The 26,910-nt window shown below is 32.0% G+C and overlaps 1 long non-coding RNA gene across 2 annotated transcripts; it reads left to right on the forward strand.

The window, feature by feature from the left end:
- The first annotated feature begins 14,881 nt into the window (after positions 1-14,881).
- Positions 14,882-17,374, forward strand: LOC129320553 (uncharacterized). Of its 2 annotated transcripts, none has more exons than XR_008595791.1 (4): positions 14,882-15,058; positions 15,209-15,327; positions 16,925-16,974; positions 17,161-17,374. It is a non-coding gene; the product is annotated as an uncharacterized LOC129320553 (long non-coding RNA). The 2 variants fall into 2 exon arrangements; XR_008595790.1 differs by having other exon boundaries at positions 16,930-16,974.
- The last annotated feature ends 9,536 nt before the right edge of the window (positions 17,375-26,910 follow it).

Consider the following 26,910-nt stretch of genomic DNA (forward strand, 5'->3'; position numbering starts at 1 on the left):
ATGTTTAAATAAGAACGGACATTGAGAAGCGCTAGCACACTATTCAAATTAAAAAACTGTTCGTGTGGATACCGGTAGAAAGAACAAATCTACGTTGTTGGCTCCTGAGATCCAACTCTTGAAGAGAATACGCGCTAAGTTTGAAGAATTCAAAAGTAACTCTTCTATCCACCTTGACTTAAAAACAAGTTCGTTCAGTCCATATTAGAATAGGAGACTTTAAAATTTAATCTTTCACTATGCCTACCTATCCAACACCAAGACTAAGTGATTTTTGTTTATAGGACAAAATGAATCTTTAGAAACAAACTTGATAAAACTGGTATTGTGGTAAGGAATAAGGCCCAGGCTAGTAGCTAAGGGTTATATCAAGAAGAAGGTATTGATTATGATGGAACCTTTACTCCTTTTGCTAGACTTAAGGCTATTAGACTTTTAGTTGCTTTTGCTTGCATTAAAGATTTTAAACTTTATCAAATGGATGTTAAAAGTGCATTTTTGAATGGACTAATCAATGAAGAAGTTTATGTAGAGTAACCTCCAGGATTTAAGGATCCATCAATGCCAAATCATGTCTACAAATTGAAGAAAGCATTGTATGGACTAAATCAAGCACCAAGAGCATGGTATGACAGGTTAAGTACTTTTCTATTAAATAATAACTTCAAAAGAGAAATGATGGATAAAACATTGTTTTATCAAACTGAAGGTAATTATATCCTTGTAGTTCAAATTTATGTTAATGATATTAGTTTTAGAGCTACTAATAAGGTTCTTCATGAGAAATTTGCTAAGATTATGCAAGGAGAATTCAAGATGTCTATGATGGGAGAGCTAAACTTCTTTCTCAAATTGCAAATCAAGCAAATAAGGGATGGAATCTTCATAAGCCAAACCAAGTACACTTAAGAATGCTAAAGAAGTTTGGATTCAAAAATTCAAATCCAAGCAACAGTCCTATAAGTACATCAATCAAAATGGATAAGGATGAAAAAGGGAAAAAGAAGGATCAATTAAAGTTCAAACAAATGATTGGATCACTACTCTATTTGACAGCCAATAAACCTGATATCATGTTTAGTGTTTGTATGTGTGCAAGATTTCAAGTTGATCTACGAGAAGCACATCTAAAGGCTGTGAAAAGAATCTTCAAGTATTTGAATGAAACTATATAGCTAGGACTTTGCTTTCCAAAAGGAGGAAAGCCTAAATTGATCACTTACTCATATGCTGATCATGGAGGATATAAGACTGATAGAAAGAGCAACTAGTGGAACTTGTCAATTCTTTGGTGGCTCATTAATATCATGGTTCAGCAAGAAATAAAATAGTGTGTCCTTATCATCATGCCAAGCTAAATACTTAGTGGCTAGAAGTTGTTGTGCATAGATTTTATGATTAAAACAACAATTAGAAGATTTAGGAGTTCATCTCGAGGAAATTCCAATCAGATGTGACAACACCAGCACTATCAACTTAGCTAAGAATCCTGTCCAATATTTAAGAATCAAGCATATTGACATTAGACACCATTTCTTAAGATTATGTGTAAAAAAAGGACATCATATAGGTATTTGTGCTTACCATTGAGCAACTAGCAGATATTTTCACTAAACCTCTAGCTGAAGAGCAATTCACATTCATTAGAAGGGAATTGGGAATGGTAAATCCTAATGAGTTATAAGTTTCTTAAATTTAAATAAATTACATTTTGAATCTCTTACTAACTTAAGCTTCAGAGTTATCTTAAGCTATTTTTGTAAGAATAAATCTATAAATCCTAACCTTATTCGAATAAATCAAGACAAATTTTAAAGAAAGAAGTCAGAAGATCATGTATAATATGTTTAAAAAGATTGGTTATTACTATTAGAAAGTGTTTCTTGTAAGTTTAATTGCCATATTTGGCGTGAATTTGCTTGAGTTTGTGTTTCTCTTTATATGACTGCATATTCACACAAGAAACAAATATGCATACTTGCATGAAATAGCACTTGGGATATCTTAACTTTTGAATTGTGATAAATCACGCGTGAAGACATTAGCTCTGTTTGTGTGAAAATAGCACTTAGTGAATCTTTACTCTTAAATTGTGTTAAATCACGCGTGATAGAGGAAAGTTACTTGCGTGAAATGTCTTCTCGAGAGCATGGCATTCAATTGTGGTCATTTCACGCATGAAAGTAATTTGTGATCACGCATGACTTTACCTGTATTCATTATGCATTTTTGAACGTTATACTTGCTGTCAGATCATGCAAGAAACTTGTTTGACACAGATGAGATATAGCCTTGGTTAGTTAAAAGTGCTAAATCACATGTGAGACTAGTTTCATCTTACGCGTGATCCTGCATTATCTATATACATCTTCCTCGTCTGCCTTTCATTTTCACGTGTGAACCAATGTTCGTTTTTCTAGCCGTTACTCAATCTTTCTTTCTTAACTACCTCCCTAATTCTTCTCTAGCTATTTTGGCACTTGAATTGTTTTACCCATCTCTTCTAATTTTCTTCTTGCCCCTCACTTCACTCTATTTCATCTCTTCCTTCAACCTAAATTCATCTCTTCTCTATAATTCTCTGCGATAGCAAGAATAAAGGATATTAGAAAGAAAACTAGTGAAGAGGTTACAAAGAAGAGAAAATTCACAGAAGCTCTTATTGGAGACGACAGTAAATCACTTCTCAATCATCTAAGAGGCTCAAAAATCTAAGAAAATCTAAGGAGCCTGCTTTTACATTAGAGCCTTCTACAACTGATCAACAAGAAGAAGCTCTAATCAAAATTGGCTCAGACTTGTCCAACGATGGTAGCAACATGCCTCAAGTGAAGTTTTAGAGGCAAGTATCAGAGAAGGAAAGCTTCTGAGCTTCGAGCATCAATCTAGACTCAATCAGTACTTCTCCTCTACTGTGGTGGTCACAAGTCATTACATTAAATATGATTCTTTTATTAAAGCTCATAACTTTGATATAGATGAGTATTTGAGTGACTACAAAGGCTTATTGGAGCTTAATCTCTCATACTCAGCTAAAGTAGTGAAGGCCTTCTATGCTAGCTTCAGATGGGATGAGCACAAGAAGACTCACAAGGCCAATGTCCGAGGGTGTCTAATATACTTCACTCCAAAGAGCTTAGGACATATATTTGGTCTTGAAGCAAGAGGTCTAGAGCTTCAAGAGTTTGATCATCCTAATCAAAGGAATACTCCCAGACAACAGACAAATGAAGAAAAATACAAAGCAATTAAGATCACAGAAGATATACTTGAGGAGGCTTTGAAGCCTGGTTTCATCTTTAGACTAACTTCATTTCCATTCAAGCATTAGATGCTAGCATACGTTGTGGCAAGATTCTTCCTTAACAAGAGGACAGCCTTTAAAACTTGCATTGAATTTGAGACTGAGTTCCTGACCAAATTGATCAAGAAGTAAAAGATCAATATGTGTCATTACATATTGACTAAGATGCTGCATGTTTCTAAAGTTGACATAAAAAGGAAGAAGGAACAGAAGAAAGACAGAAATCTTTATTTTGCATCAGCAGTTTCTGCTATTTTAAAAAGATTTTGAGTCAAATACACTAAAGGAGCAGTGCTAGAGCCAGAAGAATTTAAGGATACTGCTCTCTACAAAATGAAGTTCAAGTTGGAAGGGAACATTTTTGTTCTTAAAGAGGAAGAAGAGCTTGCTAATCTTATTACAATAAGGAAGAAAAAGAAGTTACACAAGAAAACTGCCACTAGAACATCAGATGTTGCTGGAGCTTCTTCATCTCAGCCCTTCTTCAGATGTCTACTCCACCTGACATGTCAAATGCTTTCTTATATAAAATCCTCAATGGAATTGAAGGAAAGCTTGACCAAGAAGCAGTGCATCTCAAAATGACATCAAAAGACTTGGTAACATGATTCTAAATTTAAATGGCAAGCTAGATAGAATCATGGATCACCTTAAGATCTTGGAAACACAAGGAGGGACTACCAGATGAGAAGATGAGGCTAGTCCTTCAAGGTTCAAAAAAGGTTCGGTGCACATAGTGGATTCATCCTCAACATCTAAAACATACTCTGATCTACCTCACTCTCTATTCTGAATGCCCTCACCAGTTGATCCTTCCTCTCAAGAGCAAGAAAATCTTCTTTCTCAAAGAGATCAAAGATCATCTATCCACCTTCACCCATAACACCAACCTTTAAACTCCCAGCCTGAATATCAAAGCTATCATGACACTTATAAGCCTATTCATCCTTTTGATGGTATGCTACTCCCTCATGTTCCCTTTCCACCAAAATCCTCAGACACAGCCAAAACTACAAAAACTCATTCATTTGAGGAACTTTTTGAAGATATTAATGATATGAGTCTTACTAAACTCATTGGTAAACTCCCTCAAAATATTGGAGAGCCTGCTACACCCTCATCATCCATGCTAATAACTATGACTCTCCTGCCATTTCCTCTACTCAATCAATAACAAACAAAAACTTTTCAGAGGAAGAAATTTATCTCTAAACATAGACAAACCCAACCTTCCCTTCGCCAAACTGTTGAGGAACCTATCATTGAAGAACCAGTGGATCAAGGACTTAAAGATCAATCTCAGCACCATCAAGCTGCTATATCTCCTGAAGGCAAGTTGAAGATGCTTATCCAGAATCATCTCCATCCTCTCCTCGAGCTATTGATAGTTCAAATAAAGCTTTGGATCCCATTCTGCCTATAAATCCAAATGATTCTTCCACTTGGGCTATTGTTCTATCAACTCCTGCCTTTAATCCAAATTCTTTGTCTGATAGAGAAATCTTGAAAGCCCATCTCAAATATCGAGTTTTTCTCTCTCTTGGCAAGGCTTACATCTTTTTGATGATGCCAAAGGGGAGAAGACATGTGTAAGGAGACAGATTAGGCTTAAGGAGGAGTTATGTATAAATTTAAGCCTTAGGAAGAAATCCTTGTTCTTTGATGATATGATCGTAATATTTTCTGTCATCAAAGAAATTTCATGTTTGTCATTCATGTGCTCAATCTCTTTACTTCAAGATGAATGTTTTTGTACTTTTATCTTTTAATTCTCCCATAACAGCTTAAGGGGGAGTTTTATATTAAATAGAACTAAGAACCTTCATCTTAAGGTTTTGTCATCATCAAAAAGGGGAAGATTGTTGGATAATGTGTTTTGATAATTACAAACCAAAAAAAGAGGTATTTGTTATGTATGCAAATATAAAGAATCATGGATGAAGACAAAACTTCAAGAACATGAAGAATCAAGAGAAGATGAAGAAGTTTAGGATAAGTAATTTAAATTCTCTTAGATTCAATATGAAAACTTATAGAGTTAATCACTTTCCTTAATCACTAAATGAATGCATCATGTGTCTCTTTTATATGCATTAAAACTCATCTAAATATGTTAAAGCTTGCAAATAATGTCCCTCTTGTGTATGGTTTTTCATAAAAAAAAGTTTGCATAGTGAAGAGGCAGAATCACACACATGTGATTTTGCAGGTCACTCATGAGTTTTTGCATGTTAGGCACACTGATAGCCAAATCAAGTGTGAAGAAGTGTTTCACGTATGATTAAGCACTTGTGTTGTATGTTGCCTTATGCTTTGTCTCTGCATGCAAAACCACGCTTGAAAGGCTTCATTGTCCAGGCAAGTTTTAGCACCTGTGCTTTATTGCATTATGACAAAGTGCAAAACCATGCGTGAGACTGATGATAGCTATACGTGATTTGTCACTTGTTAAACAATCACACTTTGTTTTGTTGAGTCTTAAATCTTCTCAAGCCAAGATAAAATTGTTCACATGTATGATCATTGATTCACAAATCTATATCTCTTGATCATGCAAAATCTTGCTTTAAGTTATGCTTTGTTCCACATGTGAATACATATCAGACAAGTTTATGCATTAGTGCTTGCAATTTCATGTGTGATATCATTCTAGTTCCACATGAGTTTTGATCATATAGAATGGCTTTGGCATTCTGCTAGCCATTTCACGCACGAGAGAGTAAGGGTTCCACACATGATTTGTCACACAGAACTAATGATAGTTCATTATGTGCAAAACCATGCATAAAAACAAATAGTGCAATCATAAGTTTTAGCACTCTTATATGTCAGTGTATTCATAAGTGCAAAACCACACGAGAGAGAAATATGATACCACGTAAGTTTTAAAACCCAGAACTGAATGTATATTCATGAGTGCTAAACTACACAAGAGAGCAATAAGGTACCACATGTGATTAAGCACATAAAATTGACTAGTTATTTAAAAGTACAAAACCATGCGTGAGAAGACAAGGTGTTTACACGTGATCTATCACATTCAGTTTTGTGAAACTTCCTCAATGCAAAATTAAGCATAATTATACCAATCATTTATAAGAAAATGCACCAACGAGTAGAATCACTGTTCCAACAATTTGTCAACTTTTAAAAACTATATAAGTGATTTATTTTGAACTAAAACAAAAACTAATAATCCTTGAGCGAACAAGTTATCATTTGTGCATTTAAAAAGCTTTCAAATCATGATTTTACTGTGCATTCAATCATTATTCTTGAAAAGAATTGTGAAAAGCTCTCAAAGCACCTAAATCTAAGCACAATTAGAAAATAACATAGTGGCTTCACCGGACTCAATTCGTTCTACTTATAACGTGAGCCATTATACTTTGAATACTTAGTTAATGATGCATATTCATTCGAGCATGCATGTATTTTTTTCATAACTCAAGCCAATTGATTGTAGCACTTGTTTTGTGTCATAGGTCCAGCAAGGAAGCTCATTTTCTTAGGAAGTAATTCTACTTTTAAATACCAAAGCAACTTAGCGAAGCTCACATCACTTCATCCATGTTTTTCTTTCTTGTTGTACAATTTTAACATTGCTGTGAACTTTGATACACTACAACCAGCATATACCAGCGTCTCTGCATCACTTTTCAACTTCTTAAACATTTTCAAACAATCCTTAAGGACCTCTTGAATTGCTTTGGCCATTTGTTTGAACAATATTCCTTAAGTATACATGTGTCAAAATCATCAGGAGATAGTGTACAACTCTTACTATACTCCTGACTACAACCAATATCATCCCTTGTCTCACCATACATTGTCCAATACTTGTAACTTTAATCAATCTCATTAATCACTAAATGCTCTTCACAAGTATCTAGGCTAACTTGCTTCACAAAACCACACTTTAAAACATAGGCAAGCAATTCTATGAGGGTCCTCTACATGCTTAATTACAAACTTAACAAAGACTGGCACTTCATCCTAATATGCCTTGGATAGATGATTGGCAGACATTCATTTATTGTCTATAATTCCAATCTATCCTAAAAGATTAAGAGGAAAATGTGATTAGTGACTCATAGATACTAGGAAAATTAAAGATAGGGATCTTTAATCCAAAAAGAAAAATGATAATCCATAAGTCACTAATCATATCAAATTTTTCCTTTTTAATTTTGGCTACTTAAACTAATAACTAACCTAATCTAAAAATGATATATTGAGTATTATACCTAATCAAAACTAAACTAATTAGACTAATAACTAATATTTAACATAACCTAAAAAGATATATATTCCTCTCTAATCTAATAGTGTTATATTTAATCAATTAAACAAACAACAATTGAAAAAAATTGGCAACATAATAGTTAGAAATTGGGTATTTCCTAAGCTTTATGCCCTTAGAAAAATCATTTTCTACAACAATATATAATCCCACAAAATAAGAGTGATATAACCCTCTCCTATATCTTCTAGATACAAAAGAAGATTAACAAAATTACTACATCAAAACACCAATCAATACTTAAATATTTTGTTTGAAAAGCTTTGGTCAAAGACTAATTTGTAAAACCATCCAAAATCATACCGTATCAAAACAGAACACAATGGAAGCAAATTACACATTTGTATAATGCATAGTGGACACAACCTATAAGCATTCCTATCTCAATTGCATGCAATTAAATTACAAAATCAGGTTGAGAATTGGTCCGTGTGCCACGGTGTGCAATACATGCACTATGGCATGTGGTACAGAGCCACATGCTTAACCTTTCTATGTAGTATACCATGGTGCACTTGTCTGAATTTCTGCTGTCATTTTGACAGCAAAATGACAAACTTTCGACATACGTCGTTTTAACATATGATGTCCAATCGGAGTGATTCAAACTCCCACACAAAGCTTAGCTCACAAGCTAGCTAATGAGACCCAATCTAATGGCCCGATCAAAATTTGGACACCCTAGTGCAAAAAGTCACTTTTTTTGAAAATTTTACTCACCCAAACACTCAAATTGTTCCTTTTCTTTCATTAGACCATATAAGACCTTGAATCAAGTCCAAAAGGACCTAATATACCTGATTGACCACGATACATCACAATTATACACCTATATTGAAAGTTAACCCCTCAATGGTCAATTTCCACATTTCTCATCTTTATACAAACTAACATGTTTTGGCACTCTTAGCCCTTTTCTCTACACATTCACATATATTCACATTCATAACACATTCACAATACAATCTTAGCCCTGAGTTACTCATTTCATTATAATTTCAAACATGGGCTTAATATTCACCAATATTAACAACAATTTCAACACAAACATACTCAAATCATAGCCCCTAATTCATTTCATCACAAATACATACAATTGGGCTAAGATTTCACAAATTCACCTTTAAACATGCATGCAACCCTATGGCAACTTATTCACACATATATACACAAATTTCTTAGTTCATTACAAAAACTCAAACTTTACACGGCTTTAACAACTCAAGCCAGTTCAGACTCTCTTCCTTTGCCCTAATCACTACCTAGTCCTGTAAAAATGTAACCACAGGGGTGAGACAAAAATCTCAATAGTAGAATAACTCGCTTCTAATAACTATCACATGCAACTACATGAAAGTAAAGCATATTATACCATTTAATATAGCATATCACATATTACATTTTCAATTCACGACCATATATATCCATTCACCACTTTTTACCACTTTCTCACATATAGCAACATATTACATCACATAGCATTCCATACCATGATCACTACTGACCGAACCTCCAAATCACACCAAAACAAAATCATAGGCTTGTTTTAGACCAATGTACACTCTCATTGGCCCTAAACTCACCTTTAGTGGTAGAATCACCTAGCCAAAGGTGTTCTATCTCACTTCCGGACTATGTTTTGTCGTTAACTCGAACACTGTATCACATAGACATTAATGAGTCCCCAATCTCTAACCCCGCGCCTCAATAGGCACTAAGAAAATCTTCTCCAACACCCACCTTAAAAGGTACTAATGAGGTACAATTCTCTAACACTGCACCCCGTCGAGCACTAAGGAGAATATGCCATATGGTCTTATCACCATCTCTCCACTCAGACGAACTCCCACCCTTATGATCATGCTTTCCAAACCACTCAAGGTTGCTCATTACCACTTTATGAAACATTCTCACTCCACTAATCATAATTAACTAATATAACTCTTGGTAATTCAAGACTTAACTTGAAAGGATGATTACCAAGGTTTAATTTAAAAATAAGGGATCCTAAGTTTTCTAAATAAAAATGAGTTTGAATCAATCAAAATCTTTCATATCAGAGTAAAAATAAGTCACGAAAGTATGGGATACCTCAGAGGAGTGAAAGAAGTCGAAAACGATTGAAAAATTAAACATGGGCTATGATATAGGGCAATGCGCCGCGGCTTATGCACGATGCGTGGTGGTGTGTTGCTCTCTGTGCCATGTACTATGGCTCAGGCGCCATATGCCACAGCATGTTGCATGAAATTTCAACTGATTCTGCTATCATTTGACAATAGAATTGGGGAACTTCCAACTCACCTCGATTCTCCGTTTGACGTCTAAATGATGTGATCTAGGTGCCTATGGAAAGCTCTTTACATGAACTAGCTAATGGCACAGGTTTTACTTTCAAAACATGTCACACTAGGAAGTTGGACACCTAAACACATTTAAACCACTTTTCAACACTTTTACACAAAATGGGTGTCCAAAACCCTCAACAAGTGCCAAAAGCTTTTCCTAATACTTGGACCATGTCTAATGGATCTAGGACTACCAGTACAATATGTCACAAGCACCAAAACATCATTATAACAAAAATTCACTCCTCAATCTCATTTTACCAAAAATAGAGTGGGTAATTTGTCATTGCATCTCGCCCAAATTGTTCAAAACATGTTTAAATTATTATTTCTACACTTGTACTAGTATTTTGACCCTATAGACATATATATATATATATATATATCAACATACACAAAGACTAAGGGCCTAAAATACAAATCTAACATTTCCAATAACAAAATAGTGCAAGTGTGGTTACATGCATCATAGAATTGGAAAATCATATGCTATTACACAATGAAATTTAAACTAGAGGCAGGAATATGCTAATTCCCAGCCTCTTTAACCTTCTCCCTCTCAACATCAGAGCTAGAGCCTGAAAAATGTTAAATGAAAGGGGTGAGTCTAGCCACTCAATAACTAAAGTTAAACCTACCCTATGCAATTATATATCAATTATAAACCAAATACATACATGAGGAAAGCAAATATATAAAACATGCTGACATATATCATATCTCATCATTTATCATCAAATAACTTCTTTAACTCTCATAACTAGGTGCATTATCACTATATTCTCAAATATATGACATGACCCATACTCATGTAACTTGCTACCACTTATCACTTGTGACACGTCATATATTTACTTAGGCAATGATCAACCAACCTTATATTTTCCTTATTTCCTCATACCAAAATCGTGGGCTATAACATTAATTAGGGCTCCATTCATATGACTGGACTATCCAAGCTCACCAATTGTGAGGTGTGACCCGGCTAAAGAACACAGAACTCACTCTCAGACCATGGCTTCCCCCATTTTTAAATCCCTGGAGTGTCTCATACCCAAGGCTATTCTCCTTATTGGATGGTAGAGATAACTAGGTTTTAGTCCCTCGATAAACTATGGGACAATCTCTTGACAAACTATGGGACAAGGCTATACCTCGTGCACCGAAGGGCAACCAAAATACTATATGAATTTTTCTCTACTCCAAATCCCTAGGCAAACTCCCACCATTGATCATGCCATAATTAATACTCACTCGTTTTTACTTTTTCGCTTTCATATACTCATTATCACAACAATTACATTAGGCTCACAACCATGCGCTACCCAAGTGTGTATTCTCATCATTTTCTCAAGATTCATTTCTCATTAACATAAAAATACCTCTACATATCATCACATTCATTTTTAAAAAACATAAGCATATTCATAGTTAAGATCCTCTTGGCTTCACATTTTGCATTTTCAAGCCAAAAATAGCTTTTTCATGCACTCATTGAAACTAATATATAGTTTTTACTTTAAAAATTAATTCCATGCATGTAACATTCATAATTCACATTTAACAACTAATTAACAATCAATTAACATATAACTACCCAAAGTAGAATTTCCCTCAGTTACCTCAAACCTTTGAGAGGTCAAAGGTTTACCCCTCAATCAACTAGCTTCCAATCTTGAATTTCCAATCCAATAGGTGACCAAGAGCCAAAACTACAATCAACCAAGTTGAATTTCATCAACATTACCAATCTAAGCATGTAAACCCTCAATCTCTACTTCTATATTGCCCAACATTCTCTCTACATGAGTTGGAGCCTATCCATTGGGTTTAATAATTACCTTTAGCCCCCAATAACATTAATGAGACATTAAATCTCCATTAATGGCATCACAGACTTCCAACCACCCATAATAAATGAGATTTTCGGATATTAATGGTGTCCAACAACCTAAGACACCAAAACTCATTATACCTAAGTTTAGATACTCTAATATATTCCCATTAACTTCATTTGAGTCAATAAATTCATACCCATAACCTATATGGACCAAATTCCACTTCCACTATCAAACCCTGACCATAAACTTATAAATGTGAAAGAAATAGGGAGATTAATGAGTGTGATCCTTACCTTAGGTATTTGTAGCCTTCAAAATACTTCTAAAGTTATCCACAAGTAAACCCTAGCAGAGCATTGGCGTATCTCTTCGTTCTCTCTTTTCTCTTCTTTCTATTACTGTCTCATTTTGCGTCTGATAAACTACAGAAAATGGCCATGTGTCACAGCGGACTCATAATGCACCACGGCGTATGGCATAAAGAGGTCCTCCCTCGCTCAGAAATGTCTGTGCACCACGGTGGATGATCTACACGCCACAGCGTGTGGCACAACAATATTAACTTTTCCTTTTCTTCTCCTTTTGATGCTTGGGTGGCCCGCCTTGATACCAGACCCACAATTAAGGCTGAAATACCACCAAATATGATTATTAAACCTCTCTAGATACACACCATTTCAACTTGCTTAATTACCCTGATTAAGTTTAATCAATCAAGGAATTAAAACTTGAGATGTTACACTTTACATACTCTTTCATACATAACATATATATATATATATATATATATATTAACATATCATTTAAAATCACCCATTTCTAATGCTTTTATTCAATCAAAAGCTATTTCATACAACATTCATACAATGCTATAAAATATTCTTATTCCAAAACAAGTTCATGCACTACATAGCATACTCACACACAGTCACAATAAACAGTCAAATAAAGGAAGTTATTCAACTCTTTTGTCACTAGAAAGGTTACCCATGAATTTCAAATAATAGCTTAGGAAGTTACATACTCTTTCTCAACTTACCCATTCAATATACCCATCTAGACACAATTGGCACAATTTAGTCATTTGATCCATTTTGACCAAAAACACATTTTTTCTACTTATGGCTAAATTCATCTATAAATTCTTTTTCATTTATCCATTCTAAGTCCATTACTACTCGATTACTACTTTATATCACCTTAACTAGTCTTATTTTACTCAAATCAGATTTTCACCTCTTTCTCTCTCTAACCGAGGGCTAAGTTGAGCCTATGGGTTTAAAGCTCTATCATTCAACTTTAAATTAGGTTCAAAGCTCTAATTTAAGTCTTCAAAGCTCTAATTTAAGTCTCAAAAATCTTTTTATTACTATTGGGAAAAATCAAATCCCTCAAACTTCACCGATTCAATTTTTTTTATAACTCATTTTCAGAGAAATTTGTGTAAAATGGATGGTATATACGTAACTTATCTGCTAAGCTATTGATTAAAAGCACCTTCTAATAACCTAAAAGGGCTTGCCCTAATACTTTAGTCCTTCTTCTCTCCCTCTCTCGTGAATTTTCAAATTTTTCTCTTTGAAAATCACCCAGATTTCATGACTTAAGAAGTCATTTTTTGGTTCATGCGCCGCCGCGCATGTAGCACAGGCCGCAGCATGTGGCACAGTGGGATTAATTCTCACCACACGCACTTGCTTTAACCTTAAACGCAATCCTCTCACCCATGTCTACTCATTTAACATCTCAAAGAGTCAAATCATTAAGTAATCATCCAAATCTCTGACCCCATACTAATTACCACTTTACCCTTAATTATCAACTAATCACGGGATTAAGAAATTCAGGATGTTACAAGTTTGTGTGAATTTAGTAAAATCCCAAAAATTCATTTCATTTTTAGTTATTCTTTTAGTAGAGAATTTTGCATTCAATCAAGATCCATTTGTGTATTTTGTAAAATCTCAAAAATAAGCATTCAATCAATCAAACTTTGCATTCAAATAATCAATCAAACTTTGCAAATTATAGTATGCTTAACACAACAAGTCAAGTAATTAAGTATTCAATTTCAAGCAACATCCATAAATAATTCCCATGAATCAAGCATTCAAGTAATCATGCAAGAAATCAAGCATTCAAGTTCTTTTACACATTTTAACAAATATCTTATGGGCATAAACAACCCAATCAAGTTCAAGCTTAATCTAAGAATGAGCAACCACCTCCAACTCAAAGCAAATCATATAATTCTAGTTCTTTTCATCCCCACGAATTCAAAACAAGGTTTAATGCCAATATCAAATATGACCCACAAGCATGACCAAGAGCACCCACACGAGCAAAGGACAATGGGTGATGAAACGAAGAGTAGCCATAAGCACAATGACATTGAGAATCCAAAGCCCAGGAAGATTCAAGTGCGAAATGATAGATTTTGGGCACAAGGATGCCAAAAAATAATTTTTGAAGGGGTTGCATGTGTTTTCAAGCAAAATGGGAGTTGCAGAATGCATAAGACTTGACTGGTATTACATAATAATCGTCAAGTATTTCTTATTTGATACTTGTTTCACAATAACTATCAAGTATATGCCAAACATGCTTGATGGTTATTATAGAAATACTACTAGAAAATGTCATATTGGTGAGGAAATTTAACTAGAACTTAATTATTCCTCTCTAAATGATTGAATTAGCAAAGAGTTTAGCGAGAAAATTCTATTTTGTCTCAAATAAATTTAGTGAGGGACGTTAGCGAGAAATAACATGTTCTTCTTTAATTTACCTAATCAGTAATGAAAAATAGCGACAAATAATATAGTTCTTCCTAAATGGTCTTAATAGTGAGGAATTTGCGAAGAATGATCATTCCTCTCTAAAAAACTTATAGCAAAAAAAAAAAAAGAAAAATTTTAAGTTCTAGCTTGTATTTATTTCTTTTCAGAAAAATACCTATTCGACTAAAAATAATATTATTTTATATTATATTATGTGTATATATATAATATTTTTAAAAAAATTTATAATATTGTACTATGTATAGATTTTCTCTCTCTTTCTCACCGTTTCTTGTAGGAGAAAATCAGAATAAAGGCTACATGCTCAGTCAAACTCCTCCAATTGCAACCCTCCCTATTTCTCCCGGAGACCAAAGATGGAGAAATCTGGACTCCTCGCTGCCTAAAAGGTAGTTGCTTCCGCCACAACAGTCTTTGTTTCATCTCCCTCTTCCTCCGCTTCTCTACAGACTCTACATCAGGTATTGAACTCGGGGAAGGGTTTTGATTTTCTTTCCCTAAAAATTTCACCCTATTTTGGTTAAAATTGAGGTTCAGAACATTGCGATCTGACATATCTGCGATGAATCTTTTCATTGATCTACAATTTCTTCTTCTTCCTCTTGTTGTAGGATGCGACGATTTAGAGGAACCAAGAGAACTCATCATCGGCGAGTTCATCCTCTACAGACAAATTTGCGCCGAGATTTGACGGTTTGCGATTCATTGAGACACTGGTGACTGCCCACAGGTGAGAAAACCTCGTTCTTAACTTCATCCCCTAAATCTTCTTTCATCGTGCAGCCTGAATTTGAATCATAACTTGTAATCATAACTCCATCGTCGTCCACATTACTGTTCTTGTTGTTGTTGAGAGTCCTTCTTCGTGGTTTGCGTCTAACTTCTCCATCGTAGGTGAGAAAACCTAAATTGTTGTTATTGAGCTTTACTTATTTCTCTGTAGACCATCAATACTTTGAAGATTATGTTTCTTCTCTTACAGCAAGCCTTCACCTTTTTTTCTCAGGCACGCTATTTCTCCCTCATTCATCCTTGTAAGCTATTTAGAATTATAGTCATAGTGACATTAATTTCTCTTTGTCATTTTATAGGGGCCATCAGGGCTCTGCTTTAGGATTTGATATGATTTTCTGCCCTGACTGAATTTTGATTCAATAATTATTTTTCTGTAATTGATACATGATTGTTTATAGACAACTTTAGATAGGTGAAGTTGTCTTCACTATTCCAATTTAGCACTCTCTCATTTTAGATTTGGACGAATCATGCTTTCTTTCTGAATAATTGGTTTGTCTATATTGCTTACCAGCTATAGAGCAAATGTTTTGATCTTGAAATTTGATTTTAGTGTGGTTTTTTATCCTGTTATATTTCTAGGGACTCGTTCTGTTAAATCATTCGGCCAAATAGATATGTATAATATGTCAATCCTCCTATTTCTTGGTCCAAGATATGGAAAATTGGAATTAGAATGTAGACAATTTGTATATATAATGTTAGACATCTTATGTGTAGTTAGTTACTAACAGATTTATTTTGTTATTTGATTTGATGTAGCGATTGGGTTTAATGCCAAAACAGTGCAATATAACGACATTAAATCTCAAGTCTGGGATTTCTTTCTAAGGATAGGTTGTTTTGTAATGTTAATAGGTTAGAAACATGCAGGCCAACTTGATTTGTATTTGCAATTTTTGCAATTGATTCTACTGCAGTTTAGGATGAAAAGTTTGGCCAATAGTTTCAAGTCGGAAGATGGGTTTAGTTAGTGGTCGATGGTGTTCTTTGATAGATGCAATACAATGTGTTTAATTTTAGAAGAGTTAACCTTTCTAAAAATTATATAACTGATAGTTTATCATTTATGAAGATGATTTTACACGTAGCCATTACTTTAATGGCCTAGTTAAAGTATCTTATGCTTCTGGAACCATTCTGTTTTGATTCTTTGCATCATGCTTTCTGCTTAAATTATAGGTGGCTTGCTTATATGTAGTTTATATCAAATATACCCTTGAACGAAATCAACCAGTCTCATGGAAGAAAAATTCTATTTTATGGACACACGTATTACATGATCTCGTATGATCATGGCTCTCCTCACAATTGTTTGGTAGATTAGATTATTGCTAATTCTTAAAGTTGTTTAATTTTGTTGATTCTTTAATTTGATGGTATTTCAACTAATCGTGTGTAGAATTGATATTTAATTTTTTCTTCTCTAAAAGTCAAGTTGTGTCCAAGCCTTATTGCTTTACTCTTTATTGTGTTTTAATGTGATATAAAGTCCAAGCCTTATTGTATTACTCTTTATCATGTTTAACAAGGTTAGAAAGTCAAAGAAATCGGTGAACCAACTGTTTCTTCTGCTAAACAGGTACTGCAAGTAATGACTGTGTTCTTTTACTTAAGAGAAGAAAAATCAAAGAATGCTGTCTATTTATTTATTTGTTTTATTGTTTGAAATTCACATCTTAAATTTATGGATGGTATTAACTGCAATGAACAACTTTGTTTATCTCTTAGCACAAGTTTTGACACGTCTTTGTGCTATGCTTCGCAGGAGCTATCAGAGATGGTTTTTCAGTTTGCTGTGTAGGAAGCAGCATCTGGCTACATGTGGCTTCTATATTTTCCCCCAAGTTTTTCCTTTATTTTATGTTTATGAGATATTTTTAGAATTCTTGTAATATTATTGAATGAGTTTATTACTTCACACTTCTTGTAATATTGAATGACTTTTGATATATGGTTAACTGATTGAACCATTTATGGTATATTATTTTGTTTACTTGAAATTTCTTGATCATGATTGCTTGTTTGAACAGTATTTATTTATAACCAAAATTTTAATTCTTATAAAATTAATGTGCAATTTAGAGAGGAAATAGTAAGAAAGTTATTCCTCAGTAATTAACAAATTTGTGAGGAAATAGCAAAAAATCAATGCCTTGTTATTATGTCACTATTAATGAAATTTAGTATCAATTAGCAAGGGCATTGCAAGGATACAATTCCTTGCTAACTTAGTGAAGACAGCATTCCTTGTGAGATGGACTCACTAGAAATATATGATCAATGAGGAATTAGTGAGGAAGCTAATTCCTTGCTAGAGTTTGCAAGGAAATAAGTTTCTCAAAAATTTCTCGTAAAATTAGTAAGAAATACAATATTTCTTGCTAACATTTAGCAAGCCTTTGATTAGTTGTAAATTTAGTGAGAAAATTAATTCCTCAGTTGCTACAATTTAGAGAGCAATTAGGAATATTTAGTGAGGGATTAAATCTTTGTTAAATTGTGATTTTCTTGAAGTGAAAAAAACATCAGATATATATTTTTTAATATATAAGTGATGTTTGTTTGGAAATAATTGTCAAGTATTTTAGGCACATACTTGATGGTTATTCTAGAATAAGCGTTAAATATGTTTATGTTATATACTTGATAGTTTTTTATAAATAACCATCAAGTATATGTCTAAATATTTGATGGTCATTTTGAAACAACTGTCAAGCATTTAGTGCCTTTTTTATTTGATGCTTTTTTCATATAATTGTCAAATATAAGGCATCATATTTAGATAATTTTGTGGTAGTACTTTTTCAAACATTTAATCAAACACCCTTTCCAAAAGTTTTCTTATATAATCATAACTAACTACTTAATTAAAATGCAATTTACTCTTATGCCTTTTGCCAACCACTTAGTGTGCATCACTCCCAAACCACTCGATAGAGCTTTTTTAACATTCAACTCTCTTGCCCAATATTTTACGAAACATCTAAATATCACTCCTAAAATGATATTATAATTTATAAATTATCAACCACGTAACTGTTAAGAATATAGAATTCAAATAAAATTTCAGTAGCTTCTTAAATAAATTCCTTTACAATACATGGTTTGGTTTCACCCATAACCAATGCCTGAACCTGATTATGCTTCTTGTGAAATTAACAACATTGTAGATACATGATCATTCAAGCAAAACACATCTTCAGCAATTCCATTAGCATATTGATATTTCCAAATTCCTTTACTCTCTTTAAATACCCTACATCATAATAGGAATTTCATCCCCTCACTCCTAATGTAAGAACATCCCAAGAACAAAATGAAACAATGAAGGCACACAATTGGACGCATAGGAATGCCATAAGCAGAAGAGAATTTTTTTGAAGCTTCGCCAAACCAAAAGAGTGTCTTGAGTAGGGAAGATGAAAGAAGAGAGAGCTCTACATACCACCACCTGAACGATGCCAATGGAATTGATGAAGAGAGGAGGAGGAGGAGGAACCGACGATGAAGCAGTAACAGGGAGGAGGATGGATCGTACCTTGACTGAACTCCTTGCGATAGTGAACTCTCAGTAACTCAACTCCCATGCTAGTGACCAACTGGGAATGGAGAAGAAAGGAGAAGATAGAGATAGCAGAGGGTTCTCGGTTCAGAGCTTCACTATGTCTCTAGCGAGTTCAATGGATCGGAGAAGAACAAAGGAGAGGGGGAAAAATCTGATTAGGGTGGAGGGCATAATTGTAATTTTACGAGGTTCGAACACAAGATTGGAAAGTGATTTTTTTTTTTTTTTTTTTATCGATTGGCAGATGATAAGTTAGCTTAAATTCCACTAGACTAACTCTACTTCTCCGTAAATTTGCACCAAATAGACACACACACACACACACACACACACACACACACACACACACACCTTAACGTCAATTTTAATTTTAATTAAATTCTGGGCCATTACAAAGACTATTGGGACAGCGAGAACTGGGCATGTTAGAACAGTGATGCACAACCTTTGAATGGAGAAATGTTGTGCTGCAGTAGGGATCTTCAAGAGCTACCACGAGAGCATCTGAAATGAGAAGAAAAATTGAAGGGGAGACTTCATGGGATTCATGAGATTGACAGAATCGGTGACAGCTTGAGGTAGTTCTGGTTTGTGTAGCAGTGGAAGGCTGGACAGTGGACATGAAAAGTAGATTCTGGTAGTGATGGCGAGACAAGACGACCGGAAGACAGGTTTGCACAGCTTTGACGTCACGAACAACTTGAGAGGAAAGTGTGGAACTTGAACTTGTGGAGTGGGAAGAACTGATGTGAACTCTAAAAGAAAGTTTTCATAGATCCTTTGAAGCCCTTCCATGTGGAAGAGCTCCAAAAGGCACACGATTTCAAAGAGCTTCCTGAGGAAGTGCTTTGAAAGGCGATAAGTTTTTTGAGTTTTTCACTAGGAAGCAGTCCAAAAAGTATTTCATTTATTTTAAAAAATAAATAAATAACAAAGGCCTTTCATAATGCTTTTATCCAGAAGTGTTTCAGAAGGTCTATAAAGATATTAAATTTTAAAAAATTGCAAAATCCACCGGATCGCTTCCTTCATGTAATATACTATTTTTAATTATTTTTATACACACCTTTCAGAACGCTTCTCTCGAGAAGCACCCTAAAGGGTAAGCATACAGTAGCACTGTTTTCGCCCAAGTGCTCTGGTAAGGGCACTCCTGCAAGTCTTTTTTTAATAGAATTGTTAATGAACTAATGAATGAATCCCTAAAATAAAGACTAATTACCTACTTCATCATTTTCCCAATAATGAACCAATGCATGAACGGAATTTGGCATGAATAATGATTCAAATGTGAAACGAAATGTTTTCAATTCTAGCAATATCATTTGTAATTTTTTCTGCTTAATTTTATATATTATCTGCTTATTTTTAATATATATAATATGTATGCTAATTAATATTAGATATTTGATTTAAATATAAATTATCATGTTATGTTTGTTAAATATTATTAGGATGCTATGATAAATGCATCAAATAATAATAATAATAATAATAATAATAATAATAATAATTATTATTATTATTATTATTTATTATTATTATTATTATTATTATTCAAACCAAAATTTATTATTGATTTCTAAAGCGCATAGAATCATAAGAAACAAAAAAAAAAATCTCCAAAATACATAATTATAAAAGTCCTTTTTTTAATGTTTCTAAGCTGTTGTCTATATATATATATATATATATATATATATATATTAAATATTAATAATAGATACACTTCTAAAGAATGAAATCCGGATTGGTAGAATACTATAATTAGGAAAACAAATAAGACATATACTATTATTAAAATCCGATGTTAACAATGAAATTAGTTTTATTAAATTTTCACATTATGTGTAAAATATTTATCATGATTTGCAAACCAAAAAATATTTTTAGGATAATAAAACATGTTAAAATATATATTTTGATATATCCATAAAAAGTAAAATACATTGAAAAGTCTTAGCTTGAATATTATAGAAAATGAAGACAACAAAAACAAATGTCCCTAATTTTATACGTTATTTGTATATTGCCAAGATCCAAGAAGACTCTTCTATTAAATAGACCTCCATAAATACCCCAAGTCCACACAAGTATAAAATAAGTTATAAAAAGTATAGATGATAATATATCCAAAAATTATGGTGGCCACAACTTGGACAATTACAATGAAAACAAATACATCAACTCCATCGTCCCATAACGTAAAAAATAAGTTAGAATGAAAAGATGATATTTCCACATTACTTAAATAGTTTGCTTTCACAAAAGTAGAACACCATAATTACATAAAAAATTTAGAAATAAAGGCTATCTCTTAATGCACATTAAAAAAATAATGATATTGTATATAGAATGATAGTGTAAACAAGTTATCTAGATCATACAATATAAAAATATATAAATAACCTAAATTGGATTAAAACAATTTAATAGAAATAACTATGAAATTTATACCTTTCAAAATATAGTGCATAAGAAATCGGAGTCCTAACATTAGAAAACAGGCCCCCCAAAAAAAAAAAGTCATAACATATGCACAAACCAATCAAAACAAACATATCAAGTTTTCTACGTTACTTAAATGTCTGGTAGTGAAAATTGTGGCCTACGAGATAAGACCTTCGTCATATTGAAATAAGTCATAAGGGGATGATATTATCCCGTAAAATTTGGGTGCACTTGAAGTCGTGATATTAGAGTATTAGACAATGGCAATGAATTGATATGTCAAAATTTCCACATAGTGCGTGTAGAAGGAGATTTATAGACTTACAAAAAAAAAAAGTTTAGAAAATGATAATAAACTCTTCATATTTGAAAAGACCATGACAATAGCTAGACAACAATATTGAAAACAAATGCCTCTAATTATATTTTTCCACATGGCATTGATATTTGATTGAAAACTTGTCTCGTTAATTAAAGAAAAAAAAAAGCCCAGAATAATTATAAGTTAAGTTAGAAATGGATAACAATATTGGGACGTAAGTGTACTCCGAAATTAAAACTCAGAGACAACAAAATGAATATCTCAATTTTTTTGATAAAAAATATACCAAATTTTCCATGCGTGTTGCATGCAGAATGGTCATCCCTCTAAACAAAGGCCTCTAAACTTGTAAACTATAAGTTGGAAAGAGACTATCAAAAACAACTAAATTTAAGCATTTCAAAAATTCATAAAATTACAAATTGAATTATAAGTCAGAGTATGAATGAATGATATCTCTCAAAGTTGTAAAAAAAAAATCTCATAACTTCAAAGAACAATAACAAAGACAAACGGGATTGAATCTAGTTTTATCCCTCTTGAAAGTTATATATAGGGTGCTTGAAAAATAAAAAATTTTCAATCCAAATGTCGATATTATATTCTTATTTCTCTAAAAGAAAAGAGAAACTTTTTAGATAGTGATTGAATTAATGGATATAAATTTGAATTTCATATTTCAAATGTTACATTTAGAATTTCACATAAAATCTACATATTTAAAATTATTTATTTAGGTAATTTAAAAAATATCAAATGAAAAAGACAAATGAGTAGAGAATCAAAATGAAATGAGAAATTGAAAATAATGAGTTTATCTTTGTTTTTTTAATTGATAAGAGATAAAAATGTATAAGAAATGAGAAAAAACACGAGAGTTGTAAATATAACAATGGTGAAAATGTGAAGAAAATGAGATGTTTAAAGGAATTAGAGTTTCAAAAGACATGGATATGTAGATAAAATTTAAAATTACAAATGAATTACAATAAAAAATGAATTTGAATTTAAATCAAATCTAAACTCATAAACTTTTTTGTCTTCAAATAAAGAATTTGATCTAAATCCAAATTCACATTAATCCAAGCTCACCATAAAGACATAGTAATATTACATTTTAAATTTGAATAAATTAAATAGTAATATTAATAAAGACATAAAATTAAATTAAAATGTAATGAATATCAAGAAAAAAAGGAAAAAAAAACAAGGAATCCCTGACTTATGTTGTTCTTTCTAATGTCAGATTCACAGTAGTTTCCTGCTTAATTTGTGACAATTTTACTATTAAACGATGAATGCTACGTTTGCGCGCGCCTATCTTACCATGTCCTTGTTGAAGTGTCATCACAAAAGAAGTTTTACATATGAGGAGCCAAGTAAGAATTAGACACAAACTCATTGAGGATGATCATATGCAATGTCCTCTAATTATATATGGTTGAATACTAGTTTTATGTGGAACTCACATTGTTGTTTGATAAGTACTACAAAAGAAAGTTGTTTGCTAAAGTTTCTCTGTGAAAGAAGGAATTAATTATAATAAGGTATTTCTCCTATATTGATGATCAATTTTTTTCATACATATATCTTCATCACACCTTAGGTCTATCTTAAGTTGGAATATTATTTATATCTTTCCATTTAGGCCATGGGGATAGATACATGTGAGTCAATATGTAAGGGATCAAATAAAAGATAAGGAGAATTAAGTTAGTAAAATTAAGAAGTCATTCTATATGAGTCCCACAACAGTGATAATTAATTAAGATATCATGATACAATCACATACATGATTATGTTGAAAGCATCAAATTTTTTTTTTTTTTGTATCACTAGATTAGTAGGAATTAGATCATCTGTAATCTCAAGTGAATGATATACATTGCTTGTGTTTAAAGACTTATGGTGTTACATAAAGTAAAATGACTATTGTTCAATAAATGTTATATGGTGGGTTTAGGTGAAGTATTTTTGGAATACATTAGAAGATTATTCTTAAGATTCTTCCCTGTAAGGAATCCATAATAACGCTTGAAAGCAAAAAAAAAAAAAAAAAAAAAAAGAAAAATTGTTTTGCATATAGAAAATAAGAAACAGAAGAGGAAAAAAAAAAGTCATGTTCATACTATAGTCTAGAGGTAGAGAAGATTGGAAAATGTAGCTTATGGCTGTGAAAAAATTATTGGTGGATGTCTAAAAAATTATTAATTTGATACATGTTATCAAACTTTTCATATACTAGTGCTATTAGGTTATACATACAAATGTCCTATCCGTACAGTTAAATCCTACATGATGTGCATCTAAAACAGCAAAATCAGCACATAAATATAGGGTTAATATGCAATTTAAATTTTGAACTATAAATTCAAGGGCAATTTAAACCCTAAACTTTAAAATGGTGCATTCTAAATCTTAAAAAATTAAAATTAGGATAATTTCACCTCTATCTTTAACTTTCAACAAATGTCCGTCAAATTTATTTGAAAAAAATTACATTTTAAACCCTAATTTGATGAACATTTATTGAAAGTTAACGGTAAGAACGAAATTATTCTAACTTTAATTGTTTAGAGTTTAGAATGCACCTTTTCAAAAATTTAAGGTTCAAATTGCCCCTAGATCTATAGCTTAGGGTTTAGATTGCATATTAACCCATGGTGATGTTACAAATTTCCCATGATGTGAGAAGAAAGAATAAAAAAAGGTAAATGACGATGATGATGATGATGAAATTATCTCAACAAAGGCTGTAAATCGTAATAATGAGTAAAGTAGTTTTTGTGGAAATTATGATGGGTATGAATAAAACAGTATCAAATTGAAATCTGTAGGATGAGTGTGCAGCACACTAATTGACAAGCTATAAGTTTTCATGGACTATTTTTGTTCTTATTGGGTAAGACTTTAATAGGCTATCAATGGCAACAATAGGAGCATAACATAATCTTTCGTTATAAGCACATTTTCATATTTTTTCTATTTGTTTGGCATAATAGATTCTCATAATAATATCGGTGAACAAAAAAATTATCATTGTTTGTCAGGGAAAAATCTAGAATAGATTCTTCTTTATACATGTATTTTCTCTGTTTCTTTATTTATCATAAAAGTATTTGGTTCTGTTTTATCAATTTTCATCTTCATCGATCAATTCAAACTAAGAAACTTACACATTCCTTCAAAATCTTTTTAAAAATTGATATAATGTGCAAAATACACTTTTTTCCATTATTGTTGAATTATTATGCATTAGAGTGCATTTTTTAAAATAAAAAGGGTTAATATGTACTTTTGGACTATGAAGTATGAACTAGAGGTCTAGGAGCAATTTGAACCCTAAACTTTTAAAAAAGATACATTTTGAACCCTAAATAATTAAAGTTGGGGCAATTTTTCCTCTACAATTAACTTTTCAACAAACTTTTATCAAATTGGAACCTAAAGTGCATTTTTCTCAAATGAATTTGATGGTTATTTGTTGAAAGTTAATGGTAAGAGTGAAATTCCCCAACTTTTATTATTTAAGGTTCAGAATAACTTTTTTAAAGTTTAGGATTCAAATCATCCTTAAACTTATAATTTAGAGTTCAAGTTGTATGTTAACCCCATAAATATAAGTGTTAGCAGTGGCAAAGTTTGGCTTCTAACTTAAGAGGTGCAATTTAATTTAAAATATAAATATCCTAAAAAATAAAAATTTAATAATTTAAAAATAATTACATACATTACAGGAATAGAGGTGAAAAATAATCACAAAAATTTGATATTTTGTGATTTCATGTTCTAAAATTGCTGAACAAGAAATAAAAAGTAAATAATTAAAAAAAATCTTTTTGAAAAATTTGGATTTAATTTTGTAAATAAAAGGTGAATAATGATATTTTTTATAAGGGCAACATTAATGTTTCGTGTATAGAAAGGGTTTAATATTTTGAGTTAGAATTAATTATGTTTAAGTTAAATTATAATGGGTTTGAAAAGTTTGTAATTAATATATTTAGATCTTGGTCAGTATAGACATGTAAAGTATAAAGATATAGGGTGTAAAACATTAAATCTCACACCATGTACTTTTAATTTTAGCCAAATTCTGACAAAAGAAAATTTAAATTTTTTAGTACTTAGCTTCTAGGAGAATGGCATTTAAGGCCTTTGAAGATAATTTATCACAATAAGGACTCATAAATTTTGTGTCGGATATTATTTTATGAAAAAACATATATATTATTATTAAAATTCTTTTAACTTGTATTTTTTTTATAGAATTTTCTCAAAAATTTTATAAGTTAAGATTCAACTTTTAACAATAGGATAAATTAGTCCATTGGTCCAAAAAAAATTTATACTCATAAAATATGCAAAAAAAATTTTAAAAAATTTAGGAATATGGCCGGTTCACATTGTGGTGCTTTTCATACTTGGTTATCTAAGACTTAGGAAGAAGTTTTTCGAGTTCATCCCGATAATTTTGATTCAAAATGTACACATGTTGGGGGGTTCAGGAAGTATCATAATTGATCAGGAGAGCATCATTTGTCCAATTAGGAGTAAAAACATCAAAGGATATATAAGAAATTTATCATTGAAAATTTAAAAATTTACAAGAGGTTTATCATTGATATATATAACGGTATATCTCTAAAAAATATAATAAACAGGCCATAATATAAAATATAATAATGTTAGACTGTTTGTGTGGTTTTGGTCATATAATATGACTTATATCTCTACAAACGCCCCTTAACAATATATATGTATTTTTACAAAATAATATTCAATGCAAAACATATGGGTCCTTGTTAGAATAAATTCTCTTAAAAAGACTTTAAATGTTATTCTTCCTAATTTTTATGTTTTTTAATAGTCCTTTTATTTCAATTTTCACTTTCATTATTTCTTACCACTCAATTTTGAGCTTTTTTCCAACACTCTTCTTTATTTTCACAATACTTTTTTAATATGATGAAATGGACTTGGTTGATGACTTTGCATCGTCGTAACAATTTTTTTTTTAATTTATGAATGCACTTTTAAATTAAAAAAAAAAAAAGGTTGTGCTATATCTAGTCCTCGGACTTCAATGCCATTGTGTTGTATCTCACAATTCACACGGCAACGTTATGTCATTGTCATGGGACCTACTTTGTGGACTCAGACTCTAGCTAGCGTTA

Source organism: Prosopis cineraria, unplaced genomic scaffold, assembly GCF_029017545.1.
Source record: "Prosopis cineraria cultivar Desert tree isolate PC_DT_omini unplaced genomic scaffold, ASM2901754v1 PC9, whole genome shotgun sequence".
NCBI lineage: Eukaryota > Viridiplantae > Streptophyta > Magnoliopsida > Fabales > Fabaceae > Prosopis > Prosopis cineraria.